The sequence below is a fragment of the Apis laboriosa genome, unplaced genomic scaffold (genome assembly GCF_014066325.1).
Source record: "Apis laboriosa isolate Shangri-la unplaced genomic scaffold, ASM1406632v1 scaffold34_cov151, whole genome shotgun sequence".
Lineage (NCBI taxonomy): Eukaryota > Metazoa > Arthropoda > Insecta > Hymenoptera > Apidae > Apis > Apis laboriosa.
In genome coordinates, this window is record NW_025222928.1 from 356,110 (window position 1) to 378,460 (window position 22,351).

Below are 22,351 nucleotides of genomic sequence, written 5' to 3' on the forward strand. Positions count from 1 at the left end.
GTTGACGGATTATTATTTGGGGGAGAAACGGGGAAACTAGGTTTTCTATGGGAGAATCCGCGTTAATAACTGATGATGTTAAAGAGATGCGCTGATTCTGCCACGATTTTGATTCACATATGTTTGAGAAGCGTTTAATAATATAGAAAAAAAAAAAAGAACGCAGGATCATTTTTATTTTTTCCTTCCACGTTTTTCAACAATTTTTTTGAAATTTTCGGAACCCAGTGTCAGTTACATAAAAAATACATACGTTCAAAAATCCCACAGCATTTTATTATTTATTTTCGCACTTTTTACAAAACTCATGCATCGGTTCCTTTTTAAATAAAGAAAAACAAAAGTCTCGTATATTTCGAGAAAAAAAAAACGAATCATTACCAAGAGGCATTCTTTACGAAATTCGAAATTGTCCACTTATTTTAATAATAATTACGATTCATTCAAATATTATATACAATACGATAATTTATCATTTTTCCAGAAGCATTAGAAACGTCACTTCGATGATGGCCATATCGATGGAATATATATCGTTTTAATTATTCCACGGGGAATAATAATTCTCGCGATAGTTGAACGAACTGTCGCGTATTTAACGATCGTATACACGGATAAAAATTTCGATTCGACGATTTCCTGTGCCGGACAGAATAAAGTTGAAGTCGTATCTAGACAGCGAGGATTATGCGACGAGAAAAGGGTTTACACCGCATATGAAGGGTGAAGGGTAAAGAATAACAGAGAAATGCGGAGACCGGTGAAGCGAGGAACAATATAATCAAGCGTATGTATTTCCATATATATATTATTATTTCCTGTCTTTTTTTTACGTACTGTTGCTTCAACTGTTTTTTATAAATATTTTCACCAGAATAAACATTGTTTCAACGCGGATAACGATCTAGTTTTGTTTTCTTGGGGAACGCATATTCGACGATTAAAAATTATTTAAAAGATAGCTGTTTTTAGGAAGAGATCTAAAAATCTTTTCATTTTTATGATATCAAGGATATCAAGTACGTAAAAGTCGAAAGGAACTCGCTATCTCTTCCCAATTCCCATTTTTTTTTAAAATATCGATTATGCCCAAAATTTAAATAATAAGTTAAATTCTCTTGTCGAACATTTCAAGTATTTTCTAAATTCTAATTGTGCCCAAAAGATTTAAAATTAGGCCAAGATTTGATCGATTTTAATAAACTATTTAATAAATTCATTAAGATTAATATCGAACAATTTTATCAAATAATTTTCAATAATACTGAAATACAAAAAATTTATTATGAATCCAAGATCTCTCTCTGTAAGATCATAAAAAAGAAAGACAAGTTTTGAATTGAATAAATTGAATTCGTTAATATTAAAGATTTCTTTCCATCGTGTATTTTCTTTTTTTTTTTTTTTCTTTATTTTCACGATATATTATATTATATTATATGCAAATTTAACCAAGCCATTATCATTCTTTAGACTTGTTTGTTAGGAAGCCATGACATATATCGTCCTCAATCACAAGAAGCTTAACTTTTCGAAATAATTTGTGCATGGAACATGTAATACACGGTATAATGCCATCGTTCAGTGGATAATGGTATTAGATCAACGAAGAGAAATCTTATCCCGTGGTAAACAGGAAACAGGAATTCCTTCCATGGAAAAGTTTCTGATGCCTCCTACCCCGACTCACTGTTTGCATACATTCGTAAGAATAAATATTTTACGTAACTTCGAAATTATCGAGAGGAGAGCCACACAATTTTCACGATACACGACGATTACATCGATCCTCTCTATTAAAATCATCCTTGCCTCCAAAAAATCTTCGCCAATTAATTTCACCAATTATTCAAATTTCTCTAAATTTATAATTCTATAACCACTTAACCATCACTGCTCCAAGAAAATAATTCGAGCCGTGATCACAATAATCATCCTCGAACATCTTATCCACCCCTAGAGATGGATAAGAACCGTCAAACCCAATCGGCCCAACAATAAAACACCAAATCTTCCTTACATCACCGGTCAAGGATTAAGAAACTGGAAGAAGAAATCACTGAAGGATCATCCTTCGAAACGATACCCTGGACCGCATAATCGATGGAAACCGCTCGTTCTTTTCTATCTATTCCTAACCCTCTCCACGGATCAACTTCTCGGCTCATTAGACGATAGAAAGCTAGGTAACGTTATTCCACTCTGTGTTTCACCCCCTCCTCCCATCCAATCGAACCTATTTCACCACGGACCTCACGGTTCAGACGAGCGATTTCTGTCTCTAGGAGAAGCCTAGCTCTCTCTGTCTCTCTCCCCTCTGAGTCACTGTTCCACTCGAGAGATTAAACGTGTATCAGATGATACGAGATTCCGTGGAATTGAATGTGCCAGAGGCCGTTGCCTCCGCTCCCCCGCCGATATAACGGAGGGATTATTCTGTTATTTTATCGGGGACTCGGGATCGAATGCCGCGTCGGGGGTTGGACAGGAATCAGGGTGTGGTAGCGAGGAAGAAGTGGGCGTCCATATTTCGGCCAGATACGAATTTCGTTCGAACGTACTGTATATCCAAAGTGTATACCCATAAGCGTGAGTTACGCCACATAGTTTGTAAGTGAATCTTACGAAATAGGGGAATTAACAATTGCGCTCCAGATCGGTGAACCGGCGAAGAATAATTTCAACGTTATTTACTTTCGAATATTGCGATAACAATCGCGAGACAGCGTTAACGTACGATGAAAATAAAAGATTCGAAAAATTCTTCTGAGCCAAAATGCCATATCTCGTTCGAATCCTCGTTGCATCTCCGAACCCCCCTCGAAACACCTCGTTACCCGCCAATCATCCGACAATTACGTTTACACTTGGTGGTTAGGGACCGGTTTCAAGAAGGGATTTTGGCTGATTAACATGGCGGGGTATCGCGTGTTCGAGGGCCTAGACGATAGGTGTTACTATATACCACCACCACCCTTTGTACCTTCCGGGCATCCTCGAGGAGCAAAGAAAAAGAAAAAGGGGAAAGGTAAAGGGTATCGATCCCTCGTTTGCGAGACGAAACTAGTGGTTTTTTTATTTTTTTTTTTTTNTTTTTTTTTTTTCTTTTTTCATGGACGAACACATAAGAGCGATTATTGGTGAAGGGTTCCTCTCGAGAGGGGCGGTGGTTTGTGTGTTTAACGCTGACACGAGCTCGATGATTTATGGGAGATACGGTAATTACACGGGGCGACGTGTTGTCGGCTATGGATAGTTTTAATCGCTTCGCTATTGGGATCGAATTATTGAATACGAATGCGTGGAACCCGCCACCATGGTTCATTTCTTTTTCTCTCTCTCTTTCTCTATCTTTATCGCGTTCCTTCGGCTCTCGCAACGCTGCAGGCAATAGGAATATTTTCAGGTCTATAAATTAGGATGTGTACACGAATGAAATTCGGTATGTTTATAATAAACGAAGATATTGAAGATACAATATTAAATTCATATATTGGTTGTCGATTATTTTTTTGAACGTTTATTGCTCGATCTGTTTTAACATCAATTATATACGAATACTTTATTTCAGGGGAATAAATTGTTTTATAAATCCTTTGCAAACGCGTACTCTCTCGATAAATTTAGAAGAATATTTTCTATTATAAGGAATAGAGGAAAATATATTGTGTAAGTAGAATTAAATTTTCCAGAGAAAATTGCAATTTAAAAATTAACATACGTGTGAAACTCGAATATAGAGTTTCGAATTTTATCTAAATATTGGCCGGAGAGAAGAGAGAGAAGAATTGTTTACGCGTTTCGAATTTTCATAGGAAAAGGGAGGGAAGGGAAAGGAATCGAAGCATCGGTACGTGCAACCGCCGATATGGGTTGTCGCATCCTTGGGAAGATAGCGAGATCACGGAACCGAGACCAGAAGAATGGGGTTCGAAAATAGTGTCGCGGATCTGTTTTCGTGCGAAACTAGCTGGCTCGGCAGATGCGTTCCAGCGGTAGCGTCGGTGAATATGGTCCGCGTGATAAGAAACGTGCTTCGATTTAATACCGGAAAGATTCTGCGATTTCCGCAGAAATCAGCCAACTGGCCGATTCCGATATGATGTTTTACCACTCTGGTTGCTCCCGTTGTTCAACAACTCGCGGAAAACATAGCTTCTATTCTGTTCCTCCGCTCTAACGTGTTCCTTTATCGCGAATTTCTCTCTTTCTTTCTTTCTTTCTTTCTCTCTTTCTTCTTTTATCCACTCGAAGAGACATCCATTCCTTCTCGAATTTCGAGTGGAAAATTTTCATGAAAATCATTTTCGTACGTTCCATGGAGCTAATATCGATTAATTTTTTCCTGAAACATTTGAAGATATATAATATCTTCGAGATATATATTCGACTTTTTTTTTTTTCCTACATCTCTAAAACAAATTTTAAAATTAATTAGCCCAGAGAAAGATCCAACAGACATTATTATATATACACAACCGAAGCCAATTACCTCGAGCATAACGATATCCCTTATATATTATTCTTTAATCTCCATTACAAAATTACTTTCACTCAGGATTTAATTCTCGTGAAAGTAAGGCGTGTTTCACCGATGTCAATTAAAAAATACGCGATGAGAAATGTCGGAAACGTTCAATCTGTCAAAGACCGGCGGCACGCCGGTAACAGTGGCCGGGATATTGACCACCGAATGGATAAACGATTTTTTTTTTTATTCGTCGCGTCTTCCTCCCTCTCCACCCATCCCCCTCCCCTTCATTGTCCGTGTCTGCACACCGATCGTTTCATTGTTTCGAGCACGGATAAAGTGAAAACCGTAGCAGGGAGCCTACTAACTCCATTTCAACGGTCCGCGATTCCGTTGAATCGGACACCCTCCCCCTGGCCTGGGGGAAAACCAAATAAAATTGTCCACCGATATTCACATTACCGTGACGATTGGCTTTCCCCATCCCCCTTCCGCCTTTATTCGTTACCTGCTCGGGAGGGGGGAAAAAAAAAGAAGAAAGAGAAAAAAAGTTAATCGTCACCAACGATAATTCTATACGAGCCACACAATCGGCGTAAAAAGAAATTAATTTCATCGTAATTAACGGATATAGGAGGGTATTCCCCGTCGAACGGTTCATTAATCCATTTTTGCTCGTTATCCCCGCCCCTGGGATACCTGATGCCGCGATAAATAAACGAGACGTTTGCGAGATTTTTTTTTTTTTTTTTACTCGATCNTTTTTCACTCGATCGATTCTTGGATCACGTGCCTTGGATATATATCGAGGATGGAAACGAATTTGGAGAATAATATGATTATCTCTTGGAAGCGTGAAAAATCATTAGATCGGAGGATAGGGTTATACAAAATACGACAAGGAGAGAGACAAATATAATAATCGTTTCTCCAAGCAAACAAAAGTTCCTCTAACTTTTCTCTAATGAGAAATTAATCGTTCCAAATAGACTTGGTAAGATGAGATAAAATTATCTCAACGTTAAATAATTTATTAGCCTCTGTCTTAAAAATTTAGTTGCAAACTTTACCAAAAAAAAAAAAAAAAGAAAAGGATCTTTTAAACACGTGTCAGGCTTCTTTTTTCTCCCCGCTAACCGACGATGGCTAGATGTCGGACGAGGAAATTTAACGAAACCCATGAAAAGAATCAACCGCTCGTGAGACAGTCGCGAAGGGACTTTAAAGAGGGTTTCAGTAGCGTGTCGTCCAGCGACAGAAATCGCTTGCTTCGTCGGGCAGCCGATTCACGAGAGTGAAAAAGAGAAGAAAGAGAGAAGGTTCCGCGCTAGAGAGATCGAGGCCCTCGATAACCCAACATCTTAGTAATGTAGCTGTCAGATCGTTTAATTAAGGAATCTTAAAGAGTATCGCCGGTTGCTCGATCCAAGTGATAGGACTGACATTAGGGGACACGACGAACGATCTTGTAGGGGGGGCAGCGTTCGAAAACGAAAAGTTATTGCTCGATCCTTCTCCGATCGATGGTAAATTCATCCGATCCGAAACATTCGATTAAAGAACACGCGCGCGCGCCATTCCGCGCGCTCTTTGAATTGCTCGAACGATTCGAGCTTGCTTTCGATTCGAGGGATGGGAAGATACGTTTCGATGCTCGTTTTCTACGAGATTGTACGAGAAGATCGCATCCGTATAATAGTGATCGAGATAGAGATAATGGAGGGAGATAGATCCTTTCTAACTATTTAAATTTCTCTTCTTCGTATAACGAGGGAACGTGTTTCCTTCTTCGAGTTTATTACGTGAATAAAATTTAAAAATTATTCGTTATAAATGTAACGAGTATAATTTAAATTTTTGGAAGAATATCCATCTCTTCGAAGTAACCGAAATGGCGTGGAGCATACAGCGTGCATTTTACAAAAGCATTATTACCAAAGAGATTTTACCAAAACCATTAATTCAAATGGAAAGTATCGCGAGCTAGAATCGGTGGCTGGAATATTTGTTGCGCGCATAGGATGATTGATAACCCAAAGAGAATCGGGGCGACGTTCCAAGACTAATGATCTCTTTCGACGTTCCTTCCAAAAGAGTTATTTTTCCCAGCTTACTCTATCTTATCGCGGCCAGTCTCTCCCCGTTACGCGTAGCTTGTTTAATAATCAAACCGCTACTTTATGCGGGATACATCGTGGAAACTGCACGCTGTGTCGAGCTTAATCAAAATTCTATCGCTCGGGGCATTCGTAAACTTTCCCAAAGCGTAATAAACCGGTTCTGTTCGTTTTTCTTAAATCGTGACTTATTCGTCACGGAGAGAACATACACGCGAACGTTACGCGATGCAAATATTTCCGTACAATTGTTTCCTTTTCTTTTTCCTTTTTTTTTCTTTCTTTCTTTTTTTTTTTTTTTTTTTATGGAAGATTTCCACAAGGTTTCATTTTTTGAAAAAAGAAAAAACGCGTATCAGGGTTTAATAGGATCGCTCTTATTTGAGGAGGACGAGGAAAGAGGTGGATTTTAAAAAACGTAGTGGATTTAAACTTTTATACGTATAAAATTTTATACGCGTAATGTAATTACACGATATATCATATATTTATTTTCTAATATCAAATATTTTATATTCATATTTGCTTAATAAAGTGAGATTTATCTTCGAAATATAATACGGAACGTATTTTAAATCTATCTCAAAATGCTTGGCAGGGTTAATAAATATAATTCAACAAATCTCGTTCGCTACTATTTACTCCACTCTTTCAACGATATAATATTCGAACAATAAATAACACTGAAACCTTTAAATTCATAACGAAATACGAGTAAAATTTTTAAAAAAAAATCTTAATTATACCGTACAATCTAAAATGCAAAACTTCTAAAGCTAAAAAGAAGAATCCATGTTTGAACTGTGGGATTTAAAAAGGATAACATCCATCTATCCTCCCTCCCTCGCCCCGTTGATAAATCGTTCGCGGTCCAACGAAGAGAAAAGAAACTGCAAAAGAAAGAAACTCCATTAAGAAAAAAAAAAATATATCAATTTTTCGGTAATTTAAACCGAGATCGTTTGAAGGGGTGAGCGGAACTATCGCGTATCAGCCCGCTTATTATTTCAAAGAGAGGCGAACTACGGCGTTATCGTTATCCATCCCCGTGATACCCGACGTATAATAAATTTCGCGAAGGTCCATTGCTACGAGATAAACGGCAACTTATCCTCGTCCCTCGAAAGATAACTCTTGGACTCGTAGCTCGAAGCGCCGCGCCGCTTAACACGGAGCTCCCCGGAGCGAGATGTTAAGAAAAGACAGGTGGTAATATGCTAATCGAGGCCTGCCTTCATCCCTTAAAAAAAAAAAAAAAAAAAAAAAAGAAAAACCTGCTCGAGGGATATCGCGTGAAACCGATAAACCGATACGGAACTCTCGACTGCTGACGATTCGATCGAGCGGAACGAGGGGGAGGAGTTCCTTCCAGAAACTTTTTCACCTATGGGCACCGAAATTTCTATACCCGCTCGAATGGAAACCGGTCGTAAAAATATTAGAATATTTTCGCCGCTATAAAAATATTCAGAAATAAAATGCGTCTCGTTACAAGATGTAAAGATATTCGTCGAAGAAAATTCTTTATTCAGTCTGAAATTTTAATTTTTATAAAGTTTGGTTAATTCTTGACTGATGATAGATTTTTAAATGTTTGCTCATTTGCGATGAATGTGTAATTGATTGATAATGTGGAGATATATATATATTTCTGAATCAGGCTGTACACACAATTTTCATCGCGTGATTAAAAATGTAAAAGGCAGGGCAGTGATTTCGAAATTTATATCCGGATGGATCGATATTACGGAGTAATGATACACCTGGATCGATTCTTCGACGAGAAAAATTGCTGTCTCGAAGGGGTGAGATTCGAAATAGGTTGATCTCTATCGTTTAATTCGAGCCTTATTTCACGAGTGGATTATTATATAGGCTATACAGGCTCGGAAGTAAACTGTATAACAGCGGTTTTGGTTTAACACCATCGATGGAGGAAAATTGAAATGTTAAATGGATGGGTTTAAAACGTTTCACTGGCTGTTTCGAGGGTGTAAAATCGCGGTGTACGTGGTTTTTGATTTATTTAACAGATTTGAAAAAGCGACATTCAAACACACCGACATGAAATATACACGGCCCCATTGATTAAAAATTATTTGCATTAGCAACGATTATTCACAATTATTCACAATTTATGTGAATAATTATTTTTTTTAATTTATCAGATTAATTTATCAGACAAATATAATAATAAACAGGTAAAGGAAACAATTTGGGAAAACACGTTCCAATTTTCCATTAATAATTCCATTCTAATCTCAAAAAATATACCTTTCTTCGATAATCGATAAACTTTCCAATATTTCCTTCGTTTCATCAAATCTCTACAACACCTTGAAGGCACGACGCTTCCCCACCGTGAGACAATAGCGAAGCAACGCTCAGTTAGCTCAACTAATAATCGCATTCCACGGATTAACCCATAATTCAGACTTTGATTGCTCGAGCCTGCCAACTATTATCCTTTGTAATGAGTCTCGTGTAAACCGAATTGTCAGTTTACGTCTCATCGATCTCGTCAACAGGCGTGTTAAGCGAGACGAAATTCGAAACGAAAACGACGCCTTCGTGATAATTTACCCATCCGATTTTACGATTGCCCGGCCTATTTGACATCTCATTGATACAACAACCGTGAGGATCGTTTAATTAGAGAAGGTTTTAAACGTGCCGCTCAAAGTCGAACTGGTCATCCAGATAAGAGAAATATTCGTGTTTTGTTACTCAAAGGTTTCTTTTGACGAATTGTTATTGGCTACTTTACAGAGAGCGTTCGTTATTGGGTGAAACGGAACAGTTTTCCTGATTTATAACGGGAGAAGAGGCGGATGAAGAGAATGGAAGCTTGTTGGCCGATGGAATCTGACGAAACTAATATTCATTCGAGAGAGATTGCTGTTTCGTGAGAGGAGGCTGACGGCTCATTAGCTCGAGAAATCTACAGCAGGTAAAAACCTTTGGTCACTGATCAACAGCCGCTTTTTTTGGATGTAAAGGGGAATTAAGAGTTGGGATATAAATACAAGATATTTGTAAAAGTAAATTGAAACTGTACTTTTTACAACGGAATTTTTATTTTACGAGGTTGTGACGATATTTCGAAAATTCAGTACGCAATTGAAGCACGTGAAGAATATAAATAAGATAAATTATTTACCATACACTGAACAAGATCTATCGTAAAATATACGTTGTTAAGACGAAATGATGTTTCGTATATTTTTACGAAATAATAACTTTAAATTCCATTTCAAACAGAGAGGCAATAAACCCGTTGCCCAATCCTTCCTATTCTTTATACGTGGCAATAACTAGAGATAATTGGCTGCGAAAGAAATACACAGCCGTGGAACGATCGTCTTTCGTATAATTTCGTGTAAAATTGGCGATTTTGCATATTGGAGGGAAGTGGGGGCACGTTTCGTCGACCTGTTCCCACACGGTGAAGAAATTATTGCGGAGGGAATTAATTGATTCGGCAATTAGAATTCAATGAAATCGGGCGCGGCATTGAAATCGGCGATGTAATTTATAGAACCAATTTGATCTGGCCGAATCCAGATTATTGCAAAACGTCATAATTTCAACATTAACACGAAGATTTAATATCATGACCCGAAATTGAATCCCAACGAAAATTATATTATCGATTCATCTAAGAATTTATTCGTATCAAACTATATCTAACACGAACTTTGATCAAAGGAAAACACGAAAATGAAATATTATTTAAAACGAGCTAACTCGTAGAAACTCGTTTTCATTTTCTTTCGAAACGATAATTTTACGATATCCGAGAGAATAATTATAAAAAAACATTTTAGATATATCTACAAGAAGATCAAAATTAGAAAAGAAAAATATCAATCTATTTTTAAAAATCTATTTTTCCTTCTCCTGGGGATAATTTATCCCCTTTTTTTTCAAGTATACAACGCGATGGTATAAATAACCGTTAAACATCCCACGCGACTCTATCTCGATCGATCGATTTCGTACGATTGTGTATCTATCTATCTTTAAAATGTCGCGACAACGAGGCACGGCACAATATTTATGAAAATCGATATATTATAACGGAGGAGGCGGTTATCGATTCACAGCATACGAACACGATTTTCCGCCTCTCTTATATTATATCGCTAGAACAATAGCGGCAATTATACGCCATAATTATTCAACGGTTATTGTCATTATTTAAATCACGCTGCGCGGATTCGCGCGCAACACCACGACGTTCCACGTTCATCCATGGAGCACGGCTCACGCCGCAAGTATTAATCATCTCCTCCTCCTATCGTAAATCGGTGCCAATTTTTATTCATCCTTCTTCTTCTTCTTCTTCTCTGTACTCATCCGAGTAATTCTACCGAGGATTCTACCGATCCTCGATCAAACACTATTCCCATTTACGAAATACAACTCGAAATCGTTCTGGCACGAAATAACTGGTGAATTTTGCTGAACAGAATTTTTCTATTCCTTCGTTATGATTTACTTTTCACAATTCGAAGGTATAAGAAAGATGGAGCCAATTTCGATTAAAATAAGAAAGAATAATTAACGCGCGTACATTAATTATTCTCTGCTGGTGAAACCACACGATTAACTCGATTCCAAAGAACGGGAATAGAGAGAGAGAGAGAGAGACAGGAACGGGGCGCAGAACAGAGGGAAAGTGAGACGGGAATAGGTTTGTAACGCCGTTATTTGTCGACGCTTCCGTTGATTGTAGATTGGCCTGAATCGAGACGCTACCAGTAATTATGAAACTGTGAGTGTGTGTGAAACTTGGTAGCACGATTCGAGCATCGCGGAGAGAGAGAGAGAGAGAGAGAGAGAAAAACCGCGGGGGCAGGGTTAATACACCGTGAGTCGTGAGCATCGAGAAAGAAAGAGATAGAGAGAGAGAGATGTACGTGTACGGGAGGGAGAGAGTAAAACGTCAAACAACAAGACCTCTACATTGTGTCGTTGCTGGCATTGATACCAGGCTGGCCGTGTCATTGACGTTGCGTGGCGGTGCGGCAGGGCGAGGATAGGTCTACAAAATATCGGTGCTGTTTGATCAGCTCGCCCATTTACTCAAATGGCGTGAAATTCAACAAAGCTGCCGAGTGGCACTGGCCACCGCCACCAACCCATCGAATATCCGTGCGGCCAAAGCCCCACACCGATGATGCCCGCCGCCATCCATGGACCTCCACCACTTCGCGCCATTCGCGAAAGACCGTCTCTTCGATCGTTCAACCCCTCGAGCGCCCTTTTAAACCACCGCCAAATTCCATCTCGCCCTCTCTCCCCCCAGCTGATTAAGTGCCTCTGCCCGGAGATGTAAAATTTCTGGTCCTGGAGTATGAAAATGAAATGCTCCCTCCTTCCTGCCCCGAATCGAATACCTGTTTTTTATGCTATCTATCTACGCAAAGCCTGTTTTCTTGCTGCTCTCCAGGCCGACCCTGTTTCGTGGGCGCGAAATTTTTCGAGCATCGAGCTTTCGAAGGTTGGGGGTTGGGGAGCAATCGACTGCTCGTTAGCGCGCCACGAGGTAATCCTCGGGCCGTCGAATTGCGGTAATACACGGAATTTCTATGTACTCTCACGCGTGATGTTTTCATTTTCACGGTGGAGGGTAAATTGGAACAATTTGCAAGTTGATGGTAAATGTAAATTGAGAGGTTGGAGAGAGGGAGAGGGAAGATGGTGGGAGAAGTATGGTGCAATTGTAATCAGATCCTTGGCGCTTCCCTCCCCTTTAAACTGCGCGTGTGCAATTCGGTATGCATCCAGTTCACTCATATTCCGGACGTATTTCCTCACTTCGTTTGCTCTGTATCGTTTACAACGCGAGTATTAAAAATCTTATTAATTTCCTCTCCTTCAGTCTCGGTTCCTCGACTTGCAGCATCGAGAGCATGCATACATCTCCTCCTCCTCCTCCTCCGATTCGATGAATTCGAACTGCGGCTCCTCTCGGCGTGCAATCGGTGCACGTTCGCCGTAGAAAACAATGGCGTCACGAAACCGATTGTCAAAAGCAGACGACTGGACGCGCTGAAATTACACGGCCGAGATAGGTACGACGTTGGATCGATGACGGTAATCAACGGACCATCGGTTACCATTTCTACCGAGAAGGGGGGCGGGAGAGAGAGAGAATATCGCCTGACCATCGGCTGACAACCGTTCATTCACAGAACGGCCATTCCTTGAAATCCGTCGGAATAGCGTCGTCTCCCGCGGAGACGTTTCGCCCGAGCCGGTATTTAGCCTATCAAACGGAACACATCTGACCGCGTAACACGTAAACGATCCTGCAATTAGCAGCGTTCCACTCAATATCAGAAGCGAACGGCCGTGATCCTTGACGATAATCTCCCTTTCCGAAATTCCATTAGACACGCGGCCAACGGGCCGCCCGATATTATCGTAAATTGCTCGTTCGACGGATTTCATCCCCCCGAAATTTCTTACCTAGCGCTCATTAAGGAGCGGCTGCTGCTGCTGCTGTCGCTGCAGTCGCTCCTTGCTGGTGCTAAATAGTTACCACCTTAATGGGATTATATAGCCCCGACTCGAATTGGGATGAAATTTCTATCACGGACACGGATATCTAACTGTTCATCCTTCTTTTCGAGGAGAAAATGAAAGAAAATACATCATTCGTTATTGAATATCAACGATAAAAGAGAAGAGAGAAAGTTTATTCGATCCTTCGCTTCAAAATCCCAAACGATCCTATCCGTCCAAACTGCTACGTACGATAACCCTACCATCTCTTTCAGCTCTTCCCTATCCTCGCGAGGATCGGACTGCACCCTTGAGCGTTAACGAAAAGATCGCGCGGCGATGAGAAAGAAAACGAGAGAGAGAGAGAGAGAGAGAGAGAGAGAGAGAGAGAGAGAGAGAGAGGGGGAACAGCTTCATAGCAGAAGCGGGTGTATTTATCGTCAGCGTGTATATAACTGTCCCTACTTCCATTCCATTCGGGGATCTCGCCTCTCTCAGGTCTCTTTCCACGCCGCCGCTCGAATGGATAGATGGTAGGCGATGATTACAGGTTGGGGAAGGGAGGGGCTCACCGGTAACAACGTACCACCATCGACACGCGCTGGGTTATAAAACATAACCGAACGAGCTGTTATCCGTGACAGCTATGCGCTCTGCTCGAGAAGAATGCCGATCAAGGATTTTGAAATGGAGGGTGTCGGTGCCCCCCATTGGGACTCGCAAACGCGTCCGTTCAACCTATTATCGAGCTGTCGGATTAATTAACCGTAATGTTCGTGGAACGATTCTGGTTAGGTTAATTTGCTCCGTGCGCCCATGACGAGCTTCATAACATGGAAGGGTGGCGATAATGTGGGTGGAGGCGGTGCTACTTTGTATCTTGGTGCGAAAACTTCGAATTTCTTTTCATTTTCTTCAATTGGAATGTTAATAATTGAAAGAATTTGGAAAAATATGGTGGATTGAAAAGATGATCGTTCGAAAGGATGAAGAGTGTTTGCCTAATATTCAGAGGGTAGAAGCTGTTCGTTCCATAGATTTAAGATGAAATCAAGCAGTCGTTGTAAATTTTTCCTTCTCGGATTGTATTCTATAAAAATTAATTGGATATCGTTTAACCAATCCTCTGAACGTTGCCAAGTTTATTTTATCCGTGTATGGATCTCTCCAAGAGATGAAAACGTTGTTCCTCTTTGTTCAAAATTTCCACCGCATTTCAGGGTTGAAATATAAGCCCCTTTCAACCGACTGTCTAAAAAGATTGCTCGTGTTACTCGAAAGAATTATACTTTTATGAGCGCCAAGGTAAACTCGTCCGAAGCCCAAAGAATTATCTTCTCGTGTATCTTTGTCAATCGATACATAAAACTCGAATGCGAATGAAACGAAAAATAAAAAGATTCGTCTCCGTGGACGCGATAATTTTAATATTTGCATCAAAGTGTTTTCACCGTTGTCCTGCACGGCAAACGTATGGAAAGAAAATGAATGCATCATTCACGATGACGACGAAACTGAATGAGAATATATTCAGAAAAAGAAATATATTTCCAATAAGCGATACGTGTTACATTACGCTTCAATTTGGCTATAAGAAATCGTTTGTTTAACGATACTAGATATATGTTTGTAAAATAAATGAAGATAACAATAATAACAAACATCTATTGAAATTCATCAAATTATAAACTCTATGCGATTCTCTAATTGAGATCGTTTCGTATTACACAACAGATAGATGAAATTACCGGAAATACTGTATAATCTCCCTTTTGTATGCAGGAGAATAATATTCTAACTAATAATATTAATTGCTAGTAATATTGGAAATACGAATGTATACACGTTATATAGTTTCCATGTGTAAATAACCATGTCCAATATCTTGTTACGATTCTCAAAGCGACGAACATTAATCTCTAAAAAAAAAGAAAAACGTGACACAATTCTTCGAATAAAAAAAAAAATTTCGTTTCCTCCTCGACTCTTATTATGAACAATCGCATAAAAATTACAAATTAAATTCCGAATAATAATAAAATGCTAAAAGAAACTATTCCTCGCTGGAAACTCATTCCCTCCCCATCCATCCGTCTCTGTTCCATCTTTTTTCGCTACTTCATTATTCCACGATCGGTGGGTGGCGTATTTATCGAGGACGGAAGTTGAACGTGGTTTATCGAGGCGCAAAGCTGCAACCGATCGCAAAACAAAACGGACGAGTGGCGAGAGCGAGAAGGGAACGAATTCAGAGAATTATCGAGCAGAGATCTAACGCATAATCAAATGGGAATTCGAACAATAGCCGATAACGGAATAATGGCGAATAATGTGGATAACAATGATGAATTTTCCTTCGTTTTAAAATTATTCCAAAATCTTTAATTATTCCCTCGAAAATGTCCACGTATCCATTGATTATCGTTATTTATCGACAACACGATTTTCCCTCGAATTCTCGGAAAGGAAGTTTCAAGGAAATCATAACTGAATGTGAATTATGACCCCGGTTGTAAAACGATTGGAAACGATATTTGTGAAGTTTATTCATTTTTATGAACGGTCGCAATGGATTCGAGTTACAGCTCGTCACACTCTGTCATCCGTATTTTACGCGACCGGTGCAGATCTGTCTTTGATACGTCACCGGGAAAAATTTTAACGGCGATGATTGAAATGGCGTGGATTAGTAGATAAGCTTGCACGATTCGCGTAAAACAGATATGGAACAAACAAAAATCGACGACTTCGAAGTGTCTGAAGAACCTCTCCAATCTTTTACTTATTGAAAAACTTGTAGAGAAACGTCATATTAAAATCCTCTCCTCCCGGTAAAAAGACAAAAGACTAGCTGGATAATCGAATAATTATAATTTCTGAATTAATAATAATCTATCGTTGCAGATGAAAGATGGAAAAGATCGGAAATTGTTATTACCAGAATTCCGTGCTATCAGGAACACATCAATTCTCTCTCAAAAAAAAAAAGAGGAGAAAAACGAAATATTTTCGATCCTCCTTCCTTCTTCCTTTCTCCATGTATCAAATCCCCGAAAGCCAAAGCTCGCGAAACTCGTTAATTCTAATTCCACCCTCGACGGAATAGGATAAATTTTAATCCTCGGGGGACAAGTTTACACGCGAGTATATAATCGACACCCCGAAAAGTCGAGTCATCGACGTCTCGAAAATCAATCACAATATGCTCGAGAATATAATTCGTGTACAAAAGTTCGCCAGACAAATCCTGTTTCAACGGTGGAACAACCAGTTTCCACCAGATACCTTAGAAGCCCCGAAGCTATATTCCACCACCGAGCAAAACTCGCGAGGGTAGTTTCTCTCTGTTCTGCCATCCGAATGCAAAGTCCTATCTGTAATGCGAGTGTCAACCAACTTTACGCTCGTGTTACACACCCCGTGTGTCCGAGCACACGCCATCCCACACCACCACCACACCGATGAAATCGGTGAATCGAGGATGGGCGAGTGGAAAATGACCTTTTCTCCTCGTTTTGTGCACGCGAGAGAGGCGATGTAGAAGAGGCGGTGATAAGACGCGAATCGTTGATAACGTTGAAAGAGAGAGAGAGAGAGAGAGGGAGAGGAAGGCGATGAAACGTAAAATCGGTTACTAATGTCAGTTTCGCAGACCGCAGTTATGGGAGTCGACGTTCCCTCTGGCAAAAAGCGACCCTTGAATTCGTAATCGATTCGAAAAGGAAAGGAAGGGTCTCTCTTAGGGTTACGAGCAGGTAAGATATACAACAGGTGTGCAACAATTGATCGTTTCTATGATTAGATTGGATAGGGGTTAATCCTTTGGCCGCTCCTATTTCTCGTGGAGAGGGTTTAATTTGTCGATGGAGTCATTATAAGCTTGAAATTTTACGTACAATAAAGTATTTTTAACGAAATTCGTACGAAACTATTATATGTGAGGATTAATTCGAATTTCTTTAAATTATAGATTGATCGAGTTGGTTGGGAAGGAAAGAAAGGATTTTAGATGAAAAATCTTCGACGAAATTGTATTTTGAATGATTCTCGGGAACGCATGGGCGTGGCCGTGTAAATCGTTGGAAATTTCATTGAGAACGGAATTATTAGCGCGATCGACCCCCCCTCCTGAAAAATAAAGTTTCACCGCCTTCCCTCGAGTTGGCTTCGGGAAGAATCTTCGGCAACTTTTCGTCCCGAAGTTCGACGCGCGTTTTCAAAGCGATGGCAAACGACGGCAGAAACGGTTTCCGGTACGGTTGGTGCGCATCTGTGTACTGTCGCGACACGTATTGTTATACCCGTCTTTTATTGCAATTCGTGAAAAGGGGAGGGGGTAAAAAGAGAACTAGAAGAAAACAGGGCTTTGATACTTTAGGAAACGTCGCTATCGTGTTCGTGTTTATAGTGATTGGAAAGATTACGTTTATCGAGCTCGATGCGTATCCACGGACTATGAGATGGAAAAGGGGAGGGAAGATCGGCTACGATACATCCTTGGAGACACCACAATTTTCTTTTGCACGAAACTCTATCGTATATATATATATATAAACTTAAATATAATAATAACGACACCGATGATTAATAAAAATTTGCGAAAATGTTATTTTCCAGAAGATAAAGATCACGTTCCTTTAATCCAACGACGATCTAAATTCTTCTGAAGATCCTTGGAAACTAAATTCTTCGCGTTATATTTTAATATAATTTAAGTAATCGTTAATAAAATCCTTTTTAAGATACAAGTTTTAAAATATTAAGTGGAAATTTGACTTTCATTCTGAATAAAGAATGAAAACCTATTTTCAATTATTCCGCGTTATCTCAAGAATTAAGTCAAAACACGAAAGAAACGTGTCATGAAACGTTGTACAGTTGTCTACAGTCTCTTGGAAAAATAGCTCCGATTTTTTTTTCCAACATACGAACAACAAATAAAAGATTGATAAAATTGAAAAACGTATTAGAAGAACCGCAAAACTACAAAGTGTTATTTCCACTTGGCGCAAAACGAAACCTCGAAGACATCTCGAACTCATCTCGAGATGTATCGATAGATTTAAGAAGTCTTTGACATCCCAGTTAGAAGAGAGTATTTCTTTCTCTGTTCATTCGAATCTCTTCCGGTTGCACGCTTTGACGTCTATTTATCGGATACTTTCATTACTTGAATTGAGAATCCTCTTATCCCGCCTTCGACTTCCCTTTATGTTAATCTCTCGAATGTTTCCTGTCCAAAACTCTGAGCGCGATCTCATCTCGTCTCTTCGATCGATATTTTCAATCGCGGATATATCGAAATAGTATAAGTAAGCATACTAATAGTACAAATAGCATACTAAGTTGCGCTTCTTACCTCGTCTACAGTTGGTCAAAATTTTCGTTTAATAAGAATAATTGGAAATTTAAAATTGGAGATGTAATATTGTTTAACAAAATATTAAACGAGATTAAAAAGGACGGGGGGAAAAATGAGAATATTTTTATCTTAGTCGAGGCGAATTCGAGTTAATTACGAAAACATTTAAAAAGAAGTTAACTTATACTTGGTAAAAACTTAATCCGCTTCACCTCGTTATAAGGGACAACGGTATTAAAAATTTTATATATATAATGTTAATAAAAACGTCGTCGGTTATTTCCGGATCAGAGACACTTTCATAAGCGTCGAAAGATATTCCTTGCAACTTGCAATTAATTATGTCGTAAACGCTCAAAGATCTACCTAAAAACTGATCTTCTAAACGACTACCCCTACGACGAAATGGAATCAAAATGTTTTACACGTATATGTAACAAGCATGTAATATCCGTTGGATTTAATAGATTCAGAGATTTCGAAAGCTACCCACTGTGTTTCCCTGAAGTTCTGTATAATGAGAAATAATAATTGAATGGAAATAATAACGGGGCAATTCTGTAAAAGTAGCAATAAAGCGGTGTTCCTCGTTAAGCAAACGTTTTCCACGTTTTCATCGAATAACACGGCGTTTCTCGGTAATTTCTCTTATGAAGAATAAAAAAATATGAGAGGAGAAGAAAATTATATCCTGTGAAATTAAATTATTTGTAACATTAAGCGAAATCAGAAGAAGAATTGTATCCAATTAACTCAGGAATTTGGCAATCTCATATAAAATATCAAATTAGACGAACTTGATATTTCTTATTAAATAGAAAGCAAATAATCAACGCTCATCTTTTTCGTTTATTCCTCGATTATCAATAATATAATTTCTATTTCTATACGAAATACGTATAGAACAAATCAAGCAAAAAAAAAAAAAAGTGACTCGTTCTCGTCACTAAAAAATCCCTTCAATCCGTACAACGAAAGTTAACGTGAAGCAAATCCTCCACCAGTTCCTCCACCTAATCTAACCTAAACTCGAAAACGACGTTGAATCTCGCGAACTCAGCTTCTCGCCACGTTTCTCGATCTAATAATTTTCCCGCTTTATCTTTTTCCGGTGGCTCGGACGATCCACCACCGGTCGACGCCACAGTTTGATCACAGAGAGAAAAAAAAAAAAAAAAAAAAAAAAAAAANNAAAAAAAAAAAAAAAAAAAAAAAAAAGAAGAAGAAGAAGAAGAGAAAAAAGTTGCAAAAACAAGAGTTGTTTGGCGCAAAAAGAAGAAACTCTCTTCTTGTTCCGCCATTCGGCAAAAATCCAACGCAACTCGTCGCCGTGTCGTTAATACCCCTGCTGCTCCACCCCTTTTCAACTTTAATGAACTTCCGGAAATCCAAGACGGACCACCACCTTCCGCTCCTCCGTAATGAGATTCGACCGAAACGTTATTATGTCACGGCGTGAAGGGGGTGAAAGAGCGTCACGGTTGGTACGATTGCTACGGCAAGTATGATTAGGGGAGGAGAATACACGCAAGAGAATTTTAAACGTTACATGTTATACCGGGTTACACAGGTACGTATACGTTTTACACTCATCATTGTGGCGCGGATGAGCTCATATTATAGTAAGTTTAATTTATAGGGAGGTAACTTGACGTACTTGAAATGGAAGAAAATATCCTCATCCCCTTATTAACTCTCATAGAAGTTTTAATGAATTTGTGGACGAGCGAAAAATTATTTCGCAATTGTTGCTTGGATGGATTAAAAATCTCTCCCTCTCCCCGTTTAAATTTTCTTTAAGGTAAAGTCCTATATCATTTTTATTTTCTTTAATTTTATTTAACAAGAAACATATTATATTTGTCGATTCGTTCGTTCAAAGATTGCGCTTTTGTGTTTATTCATTTATTTTTTTCGAGTCATTAATTCGTAACGATACAACAATCGTTAATAAATAATCGTTTTTCGTTATGGGGATAAAGCAATATTGTTGAAAACATATATATTTTCAGCTTTCCGTTAAAAAATCGTGCGGAAAATACGGATCGTGTGCTACGTAATTGTCTCATAATTCAAAGTAATCCGATACGTATCGAATACAGCTTCGTAATTAGCAAATTCGTAGAATTGTGAGAAAGATCGTACAAAGACCGTTCGTTATGTTACGCACCTGCGCACCTCATAATTTTTTCATTCTTTTTTTTATAGCTCAATTGGCTATAAATATTGCACGTTACTCTTCCACATTGTTTTTACGTACACGTTTCGATATTAAATGTTGATTGATTGACTAAAATATCGCGAATCGTATGTAAATAAAAATGGATTATAATTAGAACGATTATTTAATCAGATTAATAATGAGAATAGATTGCAATTAGAGAAAGCTTTATATGGAAGTTTCCTTTTTTAATTTTTTTCGACAATAATTGATGAAAGATTTAAGATCAAGAGCACATTTATTCTACTAAGGACTAATAGATATAAAAGAAAAGTTAAAATTATCAATTTGTAAAAATTGATAACGTTACACCTTATTCTCCAATGTTTTCGATATAAAATTTCATCAAAATCTCGAATTATATATTTTTCGATCATGAAGGGAAACAAGAACGTTGTTATATTAATTTTTTTACACGAGATATCGATATCGTATTTCTTTCTTTTCTTTTTTTTTTTTTTCACCAAAGAAAATATCTAATTTCGTTTATCGAATATACCATAGATTAATACAAAAACGAGGTTACATTGAAAAAAAGAAAATTTTTTCTTTTTTTTTTTTTCCAACGTTTGGTCCGATATAACCAGTTCGTTTCGCCGAAACTTTTTCGAAAATTTATACGGTAACTGCAGCTTTTTCTGCGCCAGTATGCTTCTCTTGACGTCAGCTAACAGAATATAGTGTTTCGATGATTGGAACGACTTTGAGTTGCGGGTCGACATGACGAGAAAAATTTTCGTTCATCTACCGATACGTACCGATATGACTATCTGGTTTTTGCAATTTTTCGATCAAACATCGATCGCCTATATTACTACGCATTCCAACATTCCTTCATTCAAACGAATAAGAATTCTTCTTGTTTCAGAAAATACCTCTCCGAATTATATTTTTTAATCCATCCATTTTAGATTTACAAAGAGGAATCAATTAAAAATTTCAGAACAAATTTCTACGTAAAAATTATTATTTTTCTAGCGACCATCAACTATAGTTAATTTAACTTAATCAATTTTAAGATAAATTACGATTCAAAATTTGCATTCACTTATGCTAGATATTTTGTAGATCCATTCCTTCCACGGTTGCTTAAGGTATTTAGATAACGCGATGAACTGTGCATTTTTCAAATTCGAAGAAAACTACCCCTCCTCATACCTTCCTCGACAGAATTCTCAACAATTCCAACGGAAAATAGTACAAGCTACATCAAGCTACAAAAAGGAATAACGAATATTTCATTTTCCCCCAAAAAATCATTTTCAAAACCTATTTTCGACAATCTCTCGCGCGCACGAGAGATTCAAATTTAACACAACGCAACATCGAACTTCTATTCGATCCCAGAAAATATTTCGAATCGAACATATATCGATTCACCGACGAAAAAAAAAAACATCGTCGCGAAGATCAGAGGTATCTATCGATTCGAGGATTAACGGAGGACGAGTATCAAAACGCGACGCGAAATCCAAGTGCCATCTTCGACGTTAATGCGTCGTAAAGGCGCGTGGCGACGTCGTAATCGTAAACAGTTTCCTTTTTACACGACGTTAAATACCATCGTCTTATATCTTTCCAGATATGAGGGAAATGAAAGAAAGGAAAGAAACTTTGGAAAAGAGGAAATCGGAAATCGAGGATGCGGAGGACGAATTGACGAGAAA

General features: G+C 38.5%; 1 long non-coding RNA gene across 2 annotated transcripts in view; it reads right to left on the reverse strand.

Annotated features, from left to right (window-relative positions):
* The window catches only part of LOC122714841, a 71,068-nt gene that overhangs the window by 19,059 nt on the left and 29,658 nt on the right, over positions 1-22,351 (reverse strand). The window contains exon 5 of one of the 2 annotated variants that reach the window (XR_006346721.1): positions 7,201-7,478. The exons of the other annotated variant lie outside the window; for it this stretch is intronic. This is a non-coding gene — a long non-coding RNA (uncharacterized LOC122714841). Of the gene's footprint in view, positions 1-7,200; positions 7,479-22,351 lie in introns of those variants that run through there. 2 annotated transcript variants of the gene reach the window in all.